This window comes from Hyperolius riggenbachi, chromosome 10, assembly GCF_040937935.1.
Source record: "Hyperolius riggenbachi isolate aHypRig1 chromosome 10, aHypRig1.pri, whole genome shotgun sequence".
NCBI lineage: Eukaryota > Metazoa > Chordata > Amphibia > Anura > Hyperoliidae > Hyperolius > Hyperolius riggenbachi.
Window position 1 is genome coordinate 132,150,479 of NC_090655.1, and position 23,964 is coordinate 132,174,442.

The 23,964-nt window shown below is 46.0% G+C and overlaps 1 protein-coding gene across 7 annotated transcripts in view; it reads right to left on the minus strand.

Moving 5' to 3' along the window:
* Positions 1-23,964, minus strand: part of LOC137536102 (cGMP-dependent protein kinase 2-like) — an 843,621-nt gene that overhangs the window by 542,006 nt on the left and 277,651 nt on the right. For 5 of the 7 annotated variants that reach the window (XM_068258139.1, XM_068258141.1, XM_068258138.1 and 2 more), the window contains 2 exons: positions 17,298-17,565; positions 3,069-3,184 (listed from right to left, as the gene is read on the minus strand). The gene's annotated coding sequence lies outside the window, so the exon portion shown is untranslated. The remainder of the gene's footprint in view (positions 1-3,068; positions 3,185-17,297; positions 17,566-23,964) is intronic. The other 2 variants (XM_068258140.1, XM_068258145.1) reach the window with 1 other exon arrangement.

Here is a 23,964-nt window from a genome sequence, read left to right on the forward strand (position 1 = left end):
ACTAATTCTGCACTGCAATAGGCAGCCAAAATGCTTCCAGAGCGTAAATACCACATTTTTAAGAATATAACATTTTTCTTTCCAAAAACTTAGTACGTCCTATATATAGAAGGTATCGTGCAGAGTGTGCAGGGAGGCACGCACCAATCCTGTTGCTGTGCCCATCTCCTCCTCTGTTTCCAGTCCTCTGAGGGCAGCGCCATCCTTCACACTTCACACATCAGACGGTTCCTGAGGGCATATATAGAAGGTATCGTGCAGAGTGTGCAGGGAGGCACGCACCAACCCTGTTGCTGTGCCCATCTCCTCCTCTGTTTCCAGTCCTCTGAGGGCAGCGCCATCCTTCACACATCAGACGGTTCCTGAGGGCAAGAGTAGCACGGCGGCTGGGGTCTTGATATGTCCTGGTCATCTCGCACTGTACACTCTGGTTTTCTCTGAAGGTACAGTCCTTCACATATCAGAATCCCAGCCGCCACACTCCTTTTCCCCTGGGGGACATCAGGGTTATTGTAGTGTAGCGTAGTTGGTGGGGGCAGCAGGAGTTAGTGTAGTTTAGCTGGGCAATGTAGTTTAGGTAGAGACAGTTTTGGGGGAAAAGGGTTCATAAGATTCCCCTGCACTATAGACCCTGGTGCCCAATCGGTCGATCGCGATCTACCGGTAGATTGCGACCGCCCGCCTTCTGAGTAGATCGCTGCCGCATGGCCATGTCCTGTCAAAACCTGAAGCCGCGCAGCCGCGGCTGTCAGATTTTGCTGCCATAGCAGCATCAGGGAGAAGAGGGAGGCGTGGCTAAATGGAAGAGGAGCAAATGAGGAGTCAGGTCTCCTCCCCTCCAGGCTGTGTGACTCACACAACATCTCCTCCCCTCCAGGCTGCCTGCGTGTGCAGCGTCTTCTCTCCTCCAGGCAGCCTGTGAGACGAGCGTCTCCTCCCCTCCAGGCAAGTTCACAGCAATGTGGGCAAATAGCTTCAGGAGGATTCTAAATCTATTTGCTATGTTTGTATGTTTAAAGGGGGGAGAAGGATAGTTTGTACTGCCTAACTGCTGGGATAGGGAGAGGGGTTCATTACACTGTGTAGTAGTACTTGGAGTCGGAGGGGGCGGGGGGAAGAACTCTGTGACAGTGTGACTGCCTATGTATTGCTGCATGGGGAGCATGGGGGGGGGTTGTTAGGTAGATCTCGTGGTCTCAGCAGTTTTTAAAGTAGCTTGTGAACTGAAAAAGTGTGGGCACCCCTACTATAGGCGCACCAGGATTATTTTTTTCCCTGGTTTTTGCCCTCTAATTGTACCACATTTTTCAGAATATAAGTTTTTCACAATATAAATTTGGTACAATTTTTTTTTTTTTTTGTAGTGAGACAAATTCCAACTGTTTCTCCTGTACTGATTGGACGGCACTTAAATCCTCTGGCATTTCTGGATCCTATAAAAATGTTAAGATAGATGAAAAGGGCAGAGTCTGTGTCAGTGTAAAATGCAAAAAAAAAGTCCAGTCTGTAAAAGACCTCATTACGTGCCATCATCTTACACTACTCTGCTAATTTCCTGTTTATAGAAGTAAGATGTACTAAACAGTGTGTACAGCATAGCTCCGAGGTAATTATACCTCACTTTAAAGATCCAACTTTACAGAAAACTTCTACAAAAACTAAAAGTTTCTATAAAACTACATCAAGCAATGTCTGGCATGTATAATGTCTGATGTGTCCTTGCAGACATAACAGTAAATACATTTCAATTACAATGAAATATGAGGGCATATGAAATATGAAAAAAAGGATATCGCACAGATAACTGAGCACTGTGAACAGGGTCTAAAGGTGGCCACACACTATAAAAAGATCCAATTCTTCACCAATTCGATAATTATGATTGTTGTCCTGAAAAATTGAGAGCTTTTCTTTGTTTTCGATCGAGAAATCTAATTGCATTTCACGATTTTTGGGATTTTTGGAGATTGGACATGTTGGAAATTTCAGACCAACTTTATCAAGAATTGTATGGTGTGTGATGGATTGTCAATTACTTGATGCACAGTTCCAATCATTTTTTTCTGAGCTTTCAATTATTTTATTCATGATTGGGGAAAAATTGAACATAGGTGTGTGGCACATTGGTCAGATTTCTTTAATTGTTACAATCAGTCAGGAAAAATAGATTGCTATTGTTGAATTGAACAGATATTTAACTACTCCTTGGACTGCTCAACGCCAATGGGCATGGCCACGGCGGCAGCCCCAGGACTGCCTAACGCCAATTGGCATCAGGTCCTGGAGCCGGCTACTGAAGGAGATCATGCACAGGCTGCACGCGCATCTCCTTCTCGGGGGGAGGAGCTCCACCCCGTCTTCAGTCTCTGAGCGGCTATCGCCGCTCGGGAGACTGTTTACACAGTACAGTGCTGCGATCAGCGGGGGTGGGCGGGATAGTGGGGGAAAAAATAGATTTATTTAATAAAAATAATGACAATAAATATTTACACAAAAAAAAAACCAAACAACTGGGGGGCGATCAGACCCCACCAACAGAGAGCTCTGTTGGTGGGGATAAAAGGGGGGAAATCACTCGTGTGCTATGTTGTGCGGCCCTGCAGCTTGCCCTTAAAGCTGCAGTGGCCAATTATGAAAAAAAGAGCCTAGTCTTTAGGGGGTTTACCACTGTGGTCCTCAAGTGGTTAAAAAGTTGTATGGTGTGTGGCCAAACACACATCCAATTTTGTAATCATGCCAATCACTGACCAATTTTACCACCTTCATGTAGTTTGAGGGCCAACAGATTTTGAACACTATGAACATATTTTTAGGTAAGCTCTTATACTATATGCATGTGGTAAAATTGGCCAATTATTATTATTATTTATTGTATTTATAAAGCGCCAACATATTACGCAGCGCTGATCAATTAAAATTGGATGTGTGTATGCACTTTAAATCTGGCAAAAAAAGTAATAATTATTCTTCAGACCATTTAAGAATACCTCCACCACACAATCTGTTTTTAGTTTCATAGTAATTATATCTCATATTAACACGAAAAATAAAAAAAAATTCAGAATCACCTCTGTCCATTATTGGTCTTGGAGTCACATAGTCAGCAGATGATTCATAATTCATTTCCTCATATGTAATAAATGTACTCTAATTCATATGTTAGTCAGAATGTTGCCAATGTGATCTAAATGGAATAGGAAGAAGATAAACATGTTACTCTGTCTGTTGTAACACATTTCCAACAAATTACTAACAAAGTAAATTAGCACAACAAATTACTAACAAAGTAAATTAGCACTACAAATCCACAAAAGTCAAAAAATGTTCTCTCACAGGTCCAACCTTTGCACCTACATTTCCAGATCCTCAAAAGTCTGTGATTTATTAGCAGTACTAAACATCAACACCCAAGGGGGACTACATGATTAGTGGTGCAGTCAAAACTGAATACTGAACAGATGCAACGAGAAGCAGATATTCTGAACAGACAGACATCATAGTGCATGGCTGTCTAAGGTAATGAATCACAGCACAGACATTGTTAGCACAGGCTAAATGTACAGTACACCTATGTTATGACGGCACCATAAAATGGTCACTTACATTTACTGGTTTGCAATAGCCTGAAAAAGGAAACAGGCTGTCTCTTCCATCAGGAAGTTTAAATATTTAACACCGAAATTCTGCACAGTTTTTAAATATAACATGACTGTGATTTGCACAGCACAAAATTATATACAGTATATAATACATACATATACACTTTGAAAGAAACTCTACATGCATAGATGTCCTCCTAAAATACATATATGTTCACAGTCAAGAAGAGGATAATTGGGGAACTAGCCATCAGGGTTGCTCGCCAGAGATCGCAAATTCGAATTTACCCATGTTTACGGGTAGATTTTCATGATTGCAGAACTCGAATTCGAAGAGCGATACTGCTCCTGAATTCGAATTCACCCGAATAGTCACTCTCGAATTCGGCCGTGATCACGGGTGTTAACGCGTGATTACGAATTCGGCTTCGGTATCTAGGGGATGACGTCATTGGGCCAATCAGAGGGCCCCCAGCCGAGGCCCTAGCAACCAATCAGAGGAGGGGAGCATGGCCCTACCCTCCTCTATATAAGGCGGCGGCCATCTTAGGGAGCCCGTCCTTGCTTGTGACTCTGCGGTACTGAGAGCATCTCCAATGCTGCTGTTCATCTGAGCAAGTGCTTTTCAACTGTTTAACACAGCGTTTTACATTGTATTCACCTCCTGAACACATTGATTATATTGATTTATAGATAGTTAGTGATTTGATTGTTATAGTTCAGTCAGCAAGTGTAGTGTATATACTGTATACTGTGCTAGGCTAGTGTTAGGTCTGTGTGCAGGCTGGGCCTGCTAGCCTAGGTAGCCTTAGCCTACCAGCTTAGGTAGGTTAGGGATTATAGTTAGTTGTGTACTAGTACTAATTTAGTTAATTTGTACTGTTAGTCTGTGAGTTTATTAGCTTCAGTACTGTGTTAGTTACTGTACAGGCCAGCATCTGTTGTGATCTGTGACTGGCTGCGTGTCATCTACTCGAACCTATTGATAGCGTCCGTGTGTGACAGACTTTTATTGTCACTTACTGTCTGTCACAGGAATTTGTTATCGACTACTACACTACTACTAGGGGTTATAGTTAGTTGTTACCTACGTACTAGTTTACTTAATTTGTACTGCTATAGTCTGTGAGTTAATTTAGTGTCGTAGGCTTCACTACTACTGTGTAATAATTACTTCACAGGCTAGCATCTGTTGTGATCTGTGACTGTCATCTGCCTGACCCTATTGATTGCATGCGTGTGACAGACTTTTATTGTCACTCACTGTCTGTCACACGAGTTAGTTATCGACTACTGCACTACTACTAGGGGTTATAGTTAGTTGTTACCTACGTACTAGTTTACTTAACCACTTCAGGACTCAGCCTTTACCCCCCCTTAAGGACCAGCACTGATTTCTAAGATCTGTGCAGGGTGAGCTCTACAGCCCCCAGCACAGATCAAATACCAGGCAGAGCGACTAGATCACCCCCCTTTTTACCCCACTAGGGGGATGATGTGCTGGGGGGGTCTGATCGCTCCTGCCTGCATGTGGCTGGCGGGGGGGGGGGGGGGGCACCTCAAAGCCCCTCCACCGCAGGATTCCCCCCTCTCCCTCTCCTCCCTCCCTGCCCCGGAAATCGGAGGCTGCACAGGAACGGATCTGTCCTCTGCAGCTTCTAACAGGCTCCTGCCTGTCATGTGACAGCGTTCCCCGGCCGCTGATTGGCCGGGGATCGCTGATCTAGTACAACGCTGCTACTGTTAGCAGCGTTGTAAAAATGTAAACAAAGCGGATTATTTACGCTTGTGTTTATATTTAGCCTGCGAGCCGCGATCGGCGGCCCGCAGGCTATTCACGGAGCCCCCCGCCGTGAATTGACAGGAAGCAGCCGCTCTCGCGAGTGGCTGTTTCCTGATTAATTAGCCTGCAGCCGGCGACGCAGATGTACGTCGCTGGTCCTGCAGCTACCACTTTGCCGACGCGCGTTATGAATGCGCGGTCGGCAAGTGGTTAATTTGTACTGCTATAGTCTGTGAGTTTATTTAGTGCTGTAGGCCTCACTACTACTGTTTAATAGTTACTTCACAGGCCACTAGGTCAGGCCAGCATCTGTTGTGGTATGTGACTGTCATCTGCCTGACCCTATTGATTGTGTCCGTGTGTGACAGACTACTATTGTCACTCACTGGAAACCCCGTCAGGAAATTTATTGCGCTTTCGTTTGAGGCATGTAAAATTACACTACCGTTAGGTTTGCTACTAAAAGTTACATTTACCGCATTTAAAACTATACTTTTTTCCTTCTAAATTTTAAAATCGATTTTCTCAAAAACTATAAGATCTTTTTTAAAAAAAATTTTTTTGTTTTTTCCTCTTATTCCTAATGATCTCATTAACATATCCTGCAAATTTAGGGGTTCTAGCATTTAAGGTGGATTTGCTATTAACCATTAAAGTCGGCAGGTTTTTAAATGTGTTTTTTTTTCCTTTGAAACTTTAAAATCGATTTTTTCAAAAACTATAAGGCCGATTTGAACATTTTTTTTTCCTCTTGTAGCCACTGGGGGCCCCTACAAGCTCTGGGGCCCTGGGGCAGCTGCCTCCTTTGCCTTAATGGTAGCGCCGGCCCTGCTTGGGATTATAGATAGTTGTTACCTACGTACTAGTTTACTTAATTTGTACTGCTAGTCTGTGAGTTTATTTAGTGCCGCAGGCTTCACTACTGTGTAATAGTTACTTCACAGGCCATGCCAGCATCTGTTGTGATCTGTGACTGTCATCTGCCTGACCCTGCAGCGCCATTGCTGCAGCCACTGGCAGCACCAGCAGGTCTGTGACTGGTCCACCACCAGCCATTGGCCGCAGAGTTGTGGAGGAGGGAGCAGAGGCGCAGCGTGTTGCGCCCATCTTTGAGACGGGTCGTCGCCCCGGCCCATTGCGGAGAGTCAGGTGCAGGCTGTCGTGGAAATGATGGCGGAGCAGCAAGCCACCGTTTCCAGCCAGACCTCCAGCACCAGCAGGACCAGTGCCACCAGTGCCACCACCAGCACTCCGGCCCGCAGAAGGCCTCCACCACCGCTTGAGGTCACGTCGACCCCAGCGATCAGCCTGCCCTCACTGAGCTCGCTCTTTACCCCAGGGATCGCAAGCGTTTTGAGGGATGTTGTGGAACAGTTTGAGGAGGAGATGATGGGGGCATGCAAGGAGGAGGAGGAGGAGTATGAGGTGGAGGAGTTTGTTGTTGGCGCACAACAACCAAAATGTCATGAGGAGGAGGACGAGCCTGATGTAGGGGATGTTGGGGCAGAGGAGTTAGTTGAGGGCTCAGAGGAGATGTTTGGGGATGATGATGATGATGAGGTGGGGGACCGTCCCTATGTGCCACCACCACAGTTGGGTGAAGGCAGCTCGATATCGGAGGAGGTGGCACAGAGGCGTGGCAGCATCATGGCGGCCAGCACAGGGCGTGGAAGGCAGGAGCCATAGCCTGCTGCTTCAGCCGCTACCATCACCCGCACCAAAGCTCCTTCAAGAAAAGGGAAAAAAACACAGCCCTCCAAAGGCAAAAACACTCCCCAGCCCTCAAGCTTGAAGGGCAAGTTGAAATCCCCAGTCTGGTGGTACTTCACTGTGTGCATTGACGACAAGACCCGTGCCATTTGCCACAGTTGCGGTGCCAGCCTGAGCAGAGGTCGCTATCTGAACAAGTTGGGTACCTCGTGCCTGCAGACCCACTTGGAGACCAAACATTTTCAGGACTACAGTGAGTTTCTGAAGCTGAAGGACAGTGGTGCAGGCAGTGGTCAGAGCCAGACAGCCACTGCACAGACTTCAGCAGCAGCAGCAGCATTCCACCCTCCTGCTCATCCAGCATCAGCAGCAGGAGCACAGAAACTCACTGCTACCCCCGGGCAGCCAGTCCTCAGTGGCCTCATCTGCTCCCTCCACAGTCGCCTCCTCATCCTCCTGTGCAGGCAAACACCGCCAGACCCTGCTCAGCGAGTCCATTCCTGGTGTGACCAAGGTGCTGCCTCCCACCAACAGGTGCATCTGGGTGCTGAACAGGTTGCTTGCCCGGGCCATGTGTTCCCAGCTCCTGCCATACTCCATGTGCAGGAGGGGAGTGACATGAGACTGCTCCTACATTACGGGATCCCGGAGTGGCAAATCCCAAGCCGCCACTATTTTTCCCGCATAACGATCCCAGCACTGCACCGCTTTGCTATGGCGTACGTGGGCCACTCGCTCGATCATGCCATGAGTGAGCGGATCCACGTCACCATGGATTCATGGAGCAGCTGTTTTGGGACAGAAGGCTACCTGTCCTTCACGGCCCACTGGGTCAGCCTGGTGGAATGCCCCAGCGAGGATGCAGCAGGTCCACCCTCGGGCGCATCAGCAGCACCAGTTGTCCACTATGTGGTGCCACCACGCGGGGTCAGGGGAGAAGCAGCAGCTCCCACCGCCAAGCGACCCTGCCTCAACAGCAGCGTGAAGGCCCGACATTGCCAAGCGCTGCTGGAGATGAGAAGCCTGGGGAAGAACAGTCTCACAGCAGCCAATGTGCTCCGCTACCTGGGGGAGCAGAAGAAGACATGGCTGACCAGAGGCCTCAGAGTCGGATTGGTGGTGTCAGACAATGCGGCCAACCTGCTGGCTGCCTTTAACAGGGGACACTTGACCCACATCCCCTGCTTAGCCCACGTCCTGAACCTGGTGGTGCAGAAGTTCCTGCACACCTACCAGAGGATGGACAATCTATTAGAAGCGGCTCAAAAAATTGTGCGCAGTTTCCGCCGCTCAGCTGCTGCAGCAAACCTGGCCGACATGCAGCAGCACGAGGGCCTGCCACGACACCGCCTTGTCATCGATGTGCCAACTCGGTGGAATTTAACCCTGGCGATGTTGGAGCCACTGGTTGAGCAGAGGAGGGCTGTCAACTGCCACATCGTTGAGGGCACTCTTGCCAGCACCACCAAACTCCAGCTCCTCTCCAACGCACAGTGGGGGCAGATGTAGCATGTCTGCTTGGTGTTGGCTCCCTTCCTGTAGGGAACCAACCTGGTCAGCGAGGAACGGGCATCCCTCTGCCAGTGGGTGCCCTTTGTTTGTCTGCTGGACAGGGCACTTTGTGATCTGCTGGATGTGGGAGAGGAGGCCCTGATCCAGCTGGAAATGCAGCCACCTGCGCAGTCCACTTCTGCGCAGGATTTTGAGTTGTTGGAGGAGGAGTTGGAGGTCCTGGACGTTGCTGTTGAGGGGGAACAGCGGAGCGCTGCTGCAGTGGTGCGAGGGTGGAGAGAGGAGGAAGAGGCTCAAGTGCCAGAGGAGGAGGACAGCGAACTTGAGGCCACTGACCCTGATGTCTTTGCTGGACAGACCACCCTGTTCCCCATGGCAGCGCACATGCTGCAGTGCCTGCACACAGACCCCAGGGTGAAGCAGATGCAAGCTCGGGAGGACGCCTGCATCAGCATGATCCTGGACCCACGGCTTAAGGGGAAGGTGGGTCAGTTCCTGCCTGCTGGAGACCCTGAGCAGCGAACAAGGGAGTTGCAGCAGATCTTTGTTTGGCGATTGGAGGAAGCCTTCCCCCAGCCTTCCACCCCCTCTGTACTTGTCCAGCCAGCACAGCAGCCGGTGCCTGCAGCCAGCAGCAGCAGCATCAGGTGCCCAGGAGACCTGCTGTCCTTGACAAAGGCGCTCAACATGACGGTAGAGCAGCTGAGAGAGGAGGTGCATGCAGCAGCATCTTCCCCTCAAAGTCACAGCCAGTGCCTGACCCGGATGGTGGCTGACTACATGGGGTCCTTCAGTGGGCTTGACACCGGCGAGGAGCCTGTGGACACCTTGGAGTACTTGGTTAAGCGCTTGCAAATCAGAAATGAGCTGGTGCAGTACGCCCTGGAAGTCCTGTCTTGCCCCCCTTCCATTGTGCTGTCCGAGAGGTGCTTCAGTGCGGCCGGTGGCGTGGTCACAGATTAGCGCTCTCGTCTGTCCCCAGAGTCCGTGGACAGACTCACATTTTTGAAAATCAACCAGGCCTGAATTGAAAGCATTTTCCAGGCACCTGTTGTCGGCGAGAGGAGGACATAAGGTGCCTGGGAATTATTTTTTCACAACAACAATCTTCAGTCCCCTGCTAATGTGGCCTCGTTTTTCTGTAGGTGCTGTAGTACCACCGCTAGGTGCCATGGCCCGTTACATTGCCTGCTGTCACACGTCACTCCTCCTCCTCCTGCTGCTGCTGTATTTAACCTCCTCCTGTCTGTGTTCTCACCGCCAGGGTCCACAGAATTATGCGCTGCTGCCATGCGCCACTAGCTATTACGCCACTACAATAGATACATTTTGTTGTTAAAAAATATATATATTTCTAAAGTGTCTTGGTTGAAAACTGTGCTGTCCCAGTTGTGTATTGGACACAATGTGGGCTTCACGACTGCTGTTCTGAACCTCCTGCTGTTGATGTTTATTTACAGCCGTGGTACCACCGCTAGGTACCATGGCCCTCTACATTGCCTGCTGCCACATGTCACTCCTCCTCTTCCTGCTGCATTTAACCTCCTGCTGTCTGTGCTCCCACCGCCAGGTTCCACAGAATTATGCACTGCTGCCATGCGCCACTAGCTATTACGCCACTACAATAGCTACATTTTGTTGTTAAAATATATATATATATTTCTGAGGTGTCTGGGTTGAAAACTGTGCTGTCCCAGTTGTGTATTGGACACAATGTGGGCTTTACGACTGCTGTCCGGAACCACCTGCTGTTCGTGTTTATTTACAGCCGTGGTACCACCGCTAGGTGCCATGGCCCGTTACATTACCTGCTGACACATGTCACTCCTCCTCCTCCTGCTGCATTTAACCTCCTGCTGTCTGTGTTCCCACCGCCAGGGTCCACGGAATTATGCGCTGCTGCCATGCGCCACTAGCTATTACGCCACTCCAATAGCTACATTTTGTTGTTAAAAAAATATATATTTCTGAGGTGTCTGCGTTGAAAACGGTGCTGTCCCGGTTGTGTATTGGACACTATGTGGGCTTCACGACTGCTGTCCGGAACCTCCTGCTGTATGGTGTTTATTATTACAGCCGTGGTACCAACGCTAGGTGCCATGGCTCGTTACATTGCCTGCTGCAACACGTCACTCCTCCTCCTGCTGCTGCATTTAACCTCCTGCTGTCTGTGTTCCCGACGCCAGGGTCCACAGAATTATGCGCTGCTGCCATGCGCCACTAGCTATTATGCTACAAATTTAGCTATGCTGTTGAAGAAATTTTTTTACAACAGTTGAGTTGTGTAAGGGAAAAAACATTAAGTTAGGTACAAGAGGAAGAATATGAACACACACAAAAAACGATGGTGGTGAAGAAGAAGAAGAATAAGAAGAATAACCAGGTGAAGAAGAATAACCAGGTGAAGAAGAAGAAGAAGAAGAACCAGGGGAAGAAGAGGAAGAAGAACTAGGTGAAAAAGGAGAAGAAGAAGAACCAGCTGAAGTAAAAGAAGAACCAGGTGAAGAAGAAGAACCAGCAGAAGAAGAGGAAGAAGAACCAGGTGAAGAAAAAGAAGAAGAACCAGGTGAAGAAGAAGAAGAACCAGGTGAAGAAAAAGAAGAAGAAGAACCAGGTGAAGAAGAAGAAGAACCAGGTGAAGAAGAAGAACCAGGTGAAGAAGAACCAGATGATGATGAAGAAGAAGAAGAAGAACCAGATGAAGAAGAAGAAGAACCAGATGAAGAAGAAGAAGAATAAGAAGAACCAGATGAAGAAGAAGAAGAAGAACCAGGTGAAGAAGTGAAGAAGATGATGAAGATGATGGTGAAGGTGAAGACGGTGAAGAAGAATAAACAAGAAATGCAGAAAAAACGTTTTCCATCAATTTTTTTTTTATTACACCTATTTAATTGTGATTTCCCTTAAAAAAATTGCTTTAAGGCCATCCGAATTTGTGATCACGACTATTACCCGAATTCAATTACCGATCATGACTCGAATTCGAATCGAATTCTATGGTCGTGATCACGGCCGAATCTGAATTTGACCCGGACCCCGAATTCGAATGTACTCGAATCGAATTTGGGTACATTCGAGCATGACTGCTAGCCATTAAATTCAGCTTCATTCATTTAAAAGACATACAGGAAACATATGACATAATGGCCAGATGGTTTGGTCTTAGAGATAACTGACCAATCTAATGACCATTTCATGGTGTAGTGGATAGTACTCTCGCCTTGCAGTGCTGGGTCTCTGGTTTGAATCCCAGTCAGAGCACTATCTGCATGAGTTTTTATGTTTTCACTTTGTCTGTGTGGGTTTCCTCCAGGCATGCCAGTTTCCTCCCACATACCAAAAACAAACAGATACATTAATTGGCTTCCCTACAATTAACCCCAGACTAAGATAGACTATGGTAGGAGTCTGTGTCATGTAGTTAAGCATGGCGTTGCAAGTTGGAACTGTCACTGTCACAATCAACTGACTCCAGGTGGTATTACCTCAGTTTAGCTACATCTACAAGGAGACAACCTAACAGTTTAACATGGACTGACACCCTTAGTGGGTACTGAATCACCTTTCTACTATGATATCCTCCTATAGCCTTATTGCTGAATGTACAGGTTAGGAGTGGTCACTGGTGTTGGGCTGAACTAAGTTCAGAGGGGTAGCAGAAATCAGGCAGATCGGGGTCAGATAAGATAGAGTTGACAAGAGACATGACATAGTTTGAGGTCAGACAATTGACCAGGTCATGACAGTCAGAGTTCAACTTAACTCAAGAAAAAACAGGTCCGCAACTAAGATCAGGAAAATAACTACAGGAGCTCATCAACTAGCAAACAGATGCCACATCTAACATTAAGAGTGACCCTGCTGTCTACTTATATGGGCACACAATAGTCAGAAAACTTGCTGATGATCTGCAGGGCAAATTCCTACTTAAACCCTGTCACGAGCACAGTTATTCTAAGCTTATAAATAGAGCACGTTTTTTTTACTCCAGAAAAAAACTTTAGCGCTACAGGTACTTTCACAACTTCATTCCTCCACCAACACCCTTTAAAGTGCAGGCTTACCAGCTCATAATAAGCCCCAAGTTATAAGGTCTAAAGCGTTGTGCATTGTGGTGGCATATGCACAACGCTTTAGACCTTATAACTTGGGTCTTATTATGAGCTAGTAAGCCTGCACTTTAAAGGGTGTTGGTGGAGGAATGAAGTTGTGAAAGTACCTGTAGCGCTAAAGTTTTTTTCTGGAGTTTTATGGAGTCTATCTGAGGACTTTTGACTTGGCAAGCTTATGGGACTTTTTTCAGAACTATATGAATTATTTTGTGCGGATATAATATCCATTCATACAAGTTTATTTACATCTGGAATTATGGGGAAACGGACAATGGCAGCAGGAAGCAAGAGATGCAGAGTCTGCAGATCTCTGGGTGACTGACTGTTGGCCCATCATGATCCAACAGGTGTGGGTACACTGTGAGCAATTCTTGGGTTAATTAAATACATTTCAGCATCAAGTGCTCCTGGGAAATCAAAAAATTTAAAAAAATCAAAAAATAGTGCTACGCCGCCACCCTGCCGATCTTAATAGAACGCCAGGGTGGTTAAGTAGCTAGAGGAGCCCCAACTGAAGGGAGATCTAGTCAGTGGAATGCTGAGAGCAGGGCAAGTAACCTCTAATTTACACTCTCATCAGGACTCTGCATAGGAAAGCAGGGAGGGAGGCACTATAGGAGGGGAGTGAGCCGCCTTTCCATCATCAGGCGCCTGTAGGCACGTGCCTACAGTGCCTTATGGTAAATCTGGCCCTGGCAACAGGGAAATCTGGTTTGGGTTATAGTAAGAAGTAAAAACCTTTACAGTTGTTTAAAGCACACCTGATTTGGTGCCCCTCCTATGGGCCGCTGCCTCCTAAGAAAAATCTGCAACAATTGATCTAGATGCAGCTACTGAGCATGTGTGATCTGTACATGGAGGTATAATTATTTTGAGAGCTATGCAAACATAGCACTGCATTTGGTATGCAATTTGCTTTCTCTCACTATATCTCAGTGACTCTGTGATGTGTTACATACTTATATGACATGCCGCATGGTCACGTAGAAGAGACGGCCAGTGAGGATGAAGATGGGAGTGCACAGACTCTTGGAGGAGCATGCCAGGTACCACAATTCACTTGGGGAAGATCTAGGGCACCCAGCAGGTGGCTCGTGGGCTCTGGGCAATTGCCCATTTTGCCTCTATGAAAGTGCTGGCCCTGGGGATGGCAGTGAAAACACAGGCACAATTTATTTTGTTCCGGTGATCTTTGTGCAATTGACCAAATACATGCATTCTGAAAATCAGGTCTGAGCGCAAGCGGTGGTAAAGAGTACTAACAATGGCCTCAATTCACTAAGCTTATCTCCTGTCTTTAATAACATTTCTAGAGTTATCACCATGGTGATAAGGCAGGTATTATTCAGGAAACATTTTACCTCAGGCAAACTAAAGTTAACTATTCTGTCTTTAAGTTAAGGTGAGATCTCTAAAGTTAACTCTTCAATCCTTAAAATAACTCCAGAATTCTGAAAATAACTACAGAGGAGGTAACTTAACTACAGAGGAGGTAACTTAAGGAATTGAGAGCAGGGGTGTAACTAGGTCTCACCGGGCCCCACTGCAGATATTCTGACCGCCCTCCTCTGGGGCCCGCTTCAGGCCATTTTGCGGGGCTGAAGGGGTCGCAGCATGAGGGGAAAGCCATGCTGCACATCGGCGGAGAGGGGGGATGGTCCTCCCCCTCCCCTGGGGCTCTCCCCTCTGCGCTCCCATCCAACATCAATAAGTGTGTGTGTCTAGGGCTAGGTGGCAGGCAGCGGCAGATCCACATACCTTCCTTGCGTTCCAGTGTGGACGTTCCTTTCTCTAGCCTCTGACGCTACTTCCTGTATAAACAAGAAGTAGAGTCAGACACTAGAGGGAGAAACATCCGCGCTGTAATGCAAGGAAGGTATGTGGATCTGCCGCTGCCCACCACCTAGCCCTAGACACACACACACTTATTGATGCTGGAAGGGAGCGCAGAGGGGAAAGCCCCAGGTAATGGAGGGGGGGACCGTCCCCCCTCCCCGCTGATGTGCAGCATGGCTTTCCCCCCATGCTGCAAAACCCTCCAGACCCCCAAAATGGCCCTGAGCAGCCCCCTCCCCCACGGCTGCAGGCCCTATTATTACGCCAGTGATGGAGAGATAAGATAACTCTCTCACTGTGTGGTGGTAAGTTTTCTCTTGCCTTATTATCTCCAGCTTGATCTTAGTAAATTGAGGCCAATGTGTTGTCAGGACTTCTCCTGCATCCTTTTCTTGTAGCACAGACCTCCTGAGCTACAAGGAACAATCTTCACAGAAAACGTAGTCTGTGCCCCACACACCTGTAGTGTGAACAGCATGATGATGCAAAGCAGAAGGATCTGCCCCCCCCCCCCCCCCCCCCCCCACCAACTGCTTCATGATTACATTTGTAGTTACTAAAACTTTGTTTCAAGTACAAAAAATACACCCAAACTACTGAATTATATATTGTATCTTCTGGCTTGAATTTTGCACCAACAGGGGGAGTTTATAGAAAAGTCTTCTCAAGGTGATTACCGTATATTTGTCTAATCTGAATGAAAAGCAACATTTTTATCTCACTACAAAATAAAGAGGTATTTCTCATTCTCCCTTATCCTCTCTCCTACCACATACACATCATATACTTGTACTCCCTTTAGAATGCCTCCTAGATCTGTCAGTAATGAGCAAAACAGAATAGCTGCAGTCATGTCTAGGTTAAAAAAACACTCACCATTGATGGAATTCATATCTAGTTTTTACATAGGAAGCTTTGCAGTGTACATTAATAAAATGTCTTTATGAAATCAGACATTCCATAGAACAATAATTTTGTTGACACCAGTCCCAGTATAAATCAGAAATCCCCACAGATGGGAAGCATATGTCATTCATTATATTTCAGCTTTTATACAGTCGCAGAAGGAGCTTTACCTTTAAAAGGATATTTATTTGTAACCTCATTCATAGGCTTTAGTTTAGAGGCGTGGAACAGCCTGAAATGTATATCAATGACCCGCAGGCTATGCACTGCTTTATACATGCCCACATGCCATACACACAGGGAGCAATTATACATCTACTGGTTTCCAATGTGAAGTTGAATTATAGGGGTGTATGCGTTACACTGCATTAAGCAGAATAACGTGCATAACGTCTGTTTTACTCATTTACGCATGTTATTGTACTTAACATAGTTTAGTGAATACACCCAGGGCCAGCTTTGCAATAAGACAAGTTAGGTCAGGTGTATGCCTACAGGCGGGGCCTTTAATGAGAGATGGGCGGTGCCTCTTTTTCGCCCTCTCTGTCTTCATCTAGCTATTCCTTGCTCCCGCCAAATAGTGGTGATGAGCGAGCGGGATCTATGCGGGTGACAGGAACTCACTGGATTCATGGGTTCCATCACTGGCATCTCTCTCTCAGCAGCGCGCCCCCAGCCTCCTCTCCATGCTTACAAGCAGTGTGATGTGCAGGGTTATGCCGGTGTATCATGCGCTGTAACTATGGAGAGGACACTGGGGGCGCGCTGCTGAGAAAGAAAGAAATGCCAGAGATGGAAAGCATGAATCCATCGAGGTCCTGTCACCCGCATAGATGTCGCTCGCGCATTACCGTTATTCTGCGGAAGGGAGGAATAGATAGATGGAGGGAAGGAAGGAGAAAAAGAGGCACTTTGGACTGCTAATGAACTGCCCGCCTCTCATTAATAGGCAGCCAGATTGGAGGGAGAGTGAAAGCTATTTGATGGGCACATCTGGCTACCTTTATAAAAGGAGGCTACCTAATAATGGGGTACATCTGGCTACCTACACGGGAGGGACTTACTAATATTACACATGGCACCTATAGTTGGCTAACCTACACTGTGAAACATATAGCTGGCTAACCGATACTGGGGGCACCTATACCTGGCTTCCTATACTGTGGCACCTATAGCTGGCTAACCTATACTGTGACACTTATAGCTGGCTATCTATACTATGGCACCTATAGCTGGCTAACCTATACTGGGGGCACCTATAGCTGGCTACCTATACTGGGCCACCTATAGCTGGCTAACCTGTACTGGGGGCAACTATACCTGGCTAACCTATACTGGGGAACCTATAGCTGGCTACCTATACTGGGGCACCTAGCACTGGCACAAGGGAAGCACATCTGAATGTCTATGGGGCTGTGTTAGGCCACACGCCTGTTTTAAGGGGTGGAGTTTAGGGCGCCAGAGCTTATGTGCCTACAGGCTCCTGATCTGTAAATCCGGCCCTGTATACACCCCATAGTTTTCATGTGAGGGTAACATGGGGTAAATGCAGCAAAAACAGGTATAAAGGGCGCTTTACACGTGTACCTATGAAATGACCACAGGGAGATTTGGGCGCATGGTAAAGCCAATAAACTGCTTACCCTGCTCCTGCACAAGTCCCGGCTGTGTTAATTACTATTCCCTTCCAGGCCACCATGCATAGTGAGGAAAGATGTAATATGGCTTCCAGCTATTGCTGGCGCCCGAATTACAGTGTTTTTGTAGTAACTTCTACTCTGTCTTTCGATAGCGCCCAAATCACTCACAGAGCACCGCTAAAGCCATAATTCCTATTACCTCCTATGGTGGCGCCGGCTCCGTCCAAATCTCCCGCGCTGTTTTTACAGCGCTCGGTCTCACACAACTGGTAATTCGGGTACCGCCATAGTCCACAATGATATATGCAGCTATCATGACGCAAGTGTGTAATGAGTTCAGGTATAGTATAGCTGCATGCTCATTTCTGGTGTTTCTGCAGCCATTTCTGGTGTTTCTGCTAGGCAACTGGTAGTTTTCAAAAGGAAATAAAAATGGCAGCCTCCATATTCTTCTCACTCCAATTGTCCTTTAAAGGAGAAGAAAATAAACTTATGAGATTAACAATTGTACCTATCCTCCTACTTCTAAAAATGACCCTTTTTTTAGATGGCCCACAGTTTTATTTTATTTTAAAACCTACTTTAAGTTTTTTTTTTCAGTTTTATTGTCTCTGCTCAATGACACATACATTGAAGTATGCCAGAACTAAAATCTATGAACTATTGACACATTTATTTATGTCCAGTTCTCAGAAGCCCTTTTCTGCCAGAAAATGGTTATAGTTGTAATTCCTTATCTGTGAGGGTTACACTATAGTCCGACCTGATCCCGACCTAGACAGAAACTGTCATTTGCATACCTGATTTTTAACTCTCTCAGACAGAGAAAGAAAAATAGAAACACACTACAGTTATTTGTTTGCTTGGTAGTGTACATAAACAAGTCTATCTCACTATGTCATGTGTCAACTCGGACATACTTTAAAGCTGTTCCATTGCTTTACTGCTTGAAAAAAATGAAAAGCTAATTATTCACCAGTTTTAAATGCAAGATTGAAACACAAACTAAAACACAAATACAAAACAAAACAAATGTTTTACAAAGATCTCTTATATGATTTAATCAATAGGAATAACCTGGGAGAAATATATAGAATAAGAAAAATAGGGTGATTGGTAACACCCCCTGGTGCGATCAGGCCCCTATCAAGGTATGCTCAGCTGCTCCCAAGGTAAACCACTGCAAAGAGACATAAAAAGAAGGGCGCTTTGAGCCTTCTGTCAGAACAATAAACGCTGCTGCTGGGCAGGTCTCACCTGGTTCAGATGTGGCTGGCACAGCGTACGCAGCCTCAGCACGCTTGTGTCCCACTCAGCCGAGCCGGGGACCGGGCTCACACGCATATGGGCGGATGTGATGTCACGTCCCAGCGTCCTCCGGAGTCCGTAGTTATGGTAGCCAGGATGCTCGCTGGGGAGGCGGCGAGCGGAATTGCACTAAGAGTATGCTGCTGCGGGTGAAATCCCGCAGCTCGCACAGTTTAAAAGAGGGGCATTAAACTTTAAAAAGTACTGGGAAAGTACAATTTATTAAGACAACAACGCCTTGTACATTCCCAGTACTTTTTTAAGTTTAATGCACCTCTTTTAACCACTTAACGCTCAGTTAACGCCGATAGGCGTCGGCGGGTCGTTAGTGGTATAGCATGGAAGCGGCCTTTCCATGCCAGTTCACGGAGGGTGGCTCGCCGGCGAAATGTAAACACGCAGGGAAGAAATCCCCGCTGTTTACATCATACGGCGCTGCTAGCGCAGCAGCGCCGTAAGGCAGATTGGCGATCCCCACCTCTGATTGGCCGGGGATCGCCGGAATCTGATAGGCCAAAGCCTATCCTAGGATACGCAGGACGGACTTCTGTCCTGCGCATTACAGACCAAGAGGGAGAGGGAGGTAAGGGAGGGCGGAAATGGCTGCGGAGGGGGGCTTTGAGGAGCCCCCCCCCCCGCTACTCCGTAATAGCCGGCGGCGATCAGACCCCCCCAGCAGGACATCCCCCTAGTGGGGAAAAAAGGGGGGAAGTCTGATCGCCCGGCCACAATCCTGATCGGTGTTGCGGGCTGTAAAGCCCACACAGCACCGATCATTTAAAATACTCCTGGTCCACTGTGCGAGCTTCATGAGCACTTGTGCTCATGAAGAATGATGCCAAACAAGGTCATCAGATTGCATCACTGTGAAAGCAAGACGCCTGTAAAACCATTTACTACACCTGCTTATATACTGAGATTTTTCTCATATGTCACACAGTCTTAACTACAACCTGCAGGAAATGGAGAAATCAGAAGGGCAACATTTTTTTTCTCATATTTTAAAAGCAGCTTCCTGCATAATAATATGTTTCTTATGAATGGATATGAGACTGTGGGCTTGTGCTGTAAAATTCACGTTTGCGCGCGAAAACGTTATCGTTTCGCGTGAAAATTCGCGATTGCGCGCAATGCGAAAATTCGCGCGAAAACGGCCGTGCTAACAGTTAGCACTCTTTTGTGAATCAAGCCCAGTCTCATTTCACCTGCTGTACTGATTTTGTTTCCTCTTGTACAACGCATACAAGTACTGTACTCTGTGAAATGACTGAGAAAAAATAGGTGCATGATGTGCAGTAGATCAAACTAAACACCCAAAATATCACACATAGATGGATTAAAGTGGTATGAAATAGCATTTCTTCCTTGCTCTAAAATATTATTTACAGCAGAGTTGTATCCCACTTTAACTGGTTAGGTGAGCATCATGGGCATCCGCACGTTGGGCAAAATAGGACACTTGACCCCCCTGGCCACCAGTTCCCTCCCCTGGCCGTCCCTGCTGCTTAAGGCAGAACAGCCAGCCCAGCGTCAGTCTTCCAATCAGCCGGCGACCAATGAGTGCGGGCACTAGGATCTCACGGACACCGCACTGATATGCAGAAGTGACATGACATCACGGAGTACCGTGCGCCTGCTCTCACTGGTCACCGGCTGATTCTGAGGTCTGTCACTGGGCTGCTGCTGAGACATGGTGAGTGGGGGCACCTGTCACTACCTCAACTGGGGGTCCCTGTTACTACCTGAATGGAACTGGGGGTCCCTGTCACTACCTGAACTGGGAGTCCCTGTCACTACCTGAACTGGGGGTCCCTGTCACTACCTAAACTGGGGTCACTACCTGAACTGGGGGTCCCTGTCACTACCTAAACTGGGGTCACTACCTGAACTGGAAGTTCCTGTCACTACCTGAACTTGGGGTCCCTGTCACCACCTAAACTGGGGGTCCCTGTCACTGCCTGAAATAGGGGTCTGTTTCACTACCTGAACTGGGGGTCCCTGTCACTACCTGAACTGAACTGGTGGTCCCTGTCACTACCTGAACTAGGAGCACCTGTCTTTACCTAAACTGGGGGTCCCTGTCACTACCTGAACTGGGGGTCCCTGTCACCACCTGAACTGAACATCCCTGTCACTACCTGAACTGAACTGGGGGTCCCTGTCACTACCTAAACTAGGGGGCACCTGTCACTACCTAAACTGGGGGGTCCCTGTCACTACCTAAACTGGGGGGTCCCTGTCACTACCTGAACTGGGGTACCTGTGAGCTACCTAAACTGGGGGACCCTGTCACTACCTAAACTGGGGGGAGCCTGTGTCAAAGGCACTCGCAATATAATTCTTACTATAGCCCTAGTCTAATGTCCCACCATTGCTAAGTTCATGTAAATTTGCCTCCACTCGTGACCAAACCCACATCCTGGACCATGGCCATGCCCAATTTTGGCAAATACCCCAAACACCAACCTAAAGGGAAAATTTTCTGCGGATGCCCATGGTGGGCATCATGTACTATTTCTGCACAGAGACTTAAAACGAAGCTACTCCCTAAGGCAAAAAACAAAACAAAAAAAAACTATCAATAATTCCAGAGACATTAGAAATTTATAAGGAAAATAAATGTGTAGTAACAATGCGGTGGTTTTGTTGGAAATGTTGGCACTGCTTTTACTTTTTACTTTTATTGCTGGAACAAATTAAAAAAAAAAGGTACTAAAGGTTTAATTGTGCATAAACATCTGAGGAATGTTGTGGTTCATGTGTTTCTTATTCTGTAACATTTTGTGGTGCTGATTCCTTGAATTTACAGAATCAGCACCAACAGCATTTTTTTCTTTAAAGCATTTAATCTTAAAAAAAAAAAAAAAAAAAGTACAAATAATAATAATAGTGATAAAATAAAAATATGAGGCCCCCTCTATTTGCCCTCTGGTGCTATCAGGAATTCCAAATGATACACAGGTCATTTCAGGCAACAGACACAAAACTCAACATGAAGAATGTTAGAGTAAAGAGTAAACAGGGCACTACCATTACCTTCTGGAACCTAAAAAAAAACCAGCATAAAAGGGAAATCTTGAAGGACCTGTGACTGAATACATAGTAGGTTCCACGTCATTTTAAACTTGACATTACTGATCATGTCAGAAGCATATCCTCTATAATAAACAACCTGTGTCCGTACATAGCGCTGTTCCTGTGTAGCTGGGTCCGTGCTTTTTGAAACTGCGCATGTGCGCAGCACGGACCTATTTTTTTTAGACTGCAGATGGCACAGGTGCATATCTGTTATTTATGATTTATAAAGTGACAACATATTCTGTGATGCTGTACAAAGTAAGAAACAAGCATGGGGTACATAAAAATACTGACAATGGTATACACCAACAGAAATCTATGAAAAACGTGCAAAGTGAGAACCAAAATCTTTGAATCTGTGGATAAGAAAAACAAGATAGTCAGGAAGCCTCCTACAAGAAACGCATTACCTTCACCAGATCAGATCAGACCAGTGTGTGTGTGTGTAGGGGGGGGGGGGGTGCTTGAATTCATTATAGGTACTCAGTATTCCAGCACTCAGTATTACTTTTGCCTAAGCAGCCTAGCTTCTGTGCATTCTTAGCAATGTGTGTCAGTGTGTGACATTGATTGGTTGCTGAAAAATGCACAAAAGCATGCAAGTGTGCTCAGGCCCCAACTCTATTTCACAATGAAACCATGCAAAAGAATTAACATTTACGCACTCCATGTTAAATATGCACTCAGCCATAGGTAGATGGTTATGGCATGCATGTTGTGTGATGACCACAGGTAGTACCTACATTCTTTCTTTTTATATTGCAGGAGAAAGCACTGTCCTTGTGTACTCTTACACCTCAAGGGATTGGCAAAGAGAAAAGAGCAGGACCTAAGCTTTGAGTAAAAACTGATAGGAATTTAAAAGGGAATTTTTTAAGAAAGCAAAACAAAGTACAGGATGAGATAGAGTACTCAAATATACAGGTGTACCAAAGTGTTAAAATTGCGCTCCGCAACACCAGAGAGTAAAATACAGTATAAAATGAAAAGTCAACCCAGACTTTGGTCACAAAAAAGATAGAGGTAAAGTCACCAAAATTTCACGTATAGGGGTTCGCTTGCTTAGAAAAACCATATCCAACCTTCATCTTCATAAAAAAAAAAAAAAAAAAAAAAAAACACAAGAAGCAGGGCTTTGTTCAGTTCAACCTCCAACTGGAAAATACTCAAACATTAAATAGTATTTTCCTGTTGGATGTTGGACTGACCAGAGTGCTACTTCTTGTGGATTTTTACAAATATACAAGTGATTAGTGGATAGCCTTATCCCATGGTGCAATCTGACAGGCCAAGTTATTTTTCTATAAGCCCATGTCTCGTGGTTACCCGCTGTAGTTTGTAAAAGCCTTGGCATTTTTTAAAGAGAAACTGAAGTGAGAGGAATATGTAGGCTGGCATATTTATTACCCTTTAAAGCGGTATTGTCACCATAAAAATCAAATTTCCACAACAACTGGTCTGAGTGCATTAAGTGATAAAGATGCTAATCCTGCATTCAAAACTTGCAAAACTTTTTCTGCTGTTATGATTTGGAGTTATCACATACCTAAGGAGCAGTGGCCCTAGTGCCAAACAGTGCCAAACAGTTGAATGCTGGGGGTTCTTTTTATCTATATATTCCTCCTCTTCAATTTATTTCCCTGCCTAGCCTATCTGAAACATGATCCTTTGCTCACTTGTGTTTACAAGCAAGGCTGAGGTGACTCAGCAATTGGAGGATAAGACAGTGTAGTTCCTAGTATACACCTCAGTGGGATTGTCTGAAGACTCTGGGAGGAGGGCAGCTAATGAATACACAATGAGCAAGAGAAGGGAGGAGGGGAAACAGGAGTCAGGGAGGATATGATGTCAGCATTAGCTTAGCAAGATGGCCACTGCCTACAATAGGGTTTTCTGCTTTTCCTTTATAAAATTCACAGGAATCATTACATGGATAGCACAATACATCTGTTATGTACGTAGAACTAGTATTTATCTACTTATATATGTGTTTTTTATTTCTAGATTAGCATGGGTGTCGCTTGTTCTTTAAAAAATCAAAATTGCCTGACTGTCCTGCTGGTCCTTGGCTTTTAATATTTTTAGCTATAGCCCCTGAATCGTTAGCCACATGCATATTTCAAATCTGTGGATTAAGGCAAAACCAGAAAGATCAGCAGGACTACTAGGCGAGGCAACTGGTATTGTTTTAAAAGAAACAAATATGGCAGCCTTCATATGCTTCTCACTTCAGGTCCCCTTTAATTAAATTTAGCAAATTAAAATATTTTTAAATGAGTGCAGATGTTTTTAATTTAATTGATTACTAATGAGCTGATTTTTGGACCTGAAAGATTAAAAAAACAAAAAACAGCACTACAGAAGGGGATCTATTCAGAGAAATGTTCTTATTGGTAATGAATTGTGTCATATGTGAAATTCACTGCACATTTTAATGTGATAAGATGCAAAAAGGAAATTGGTAGGTCAAGAAAATTTAC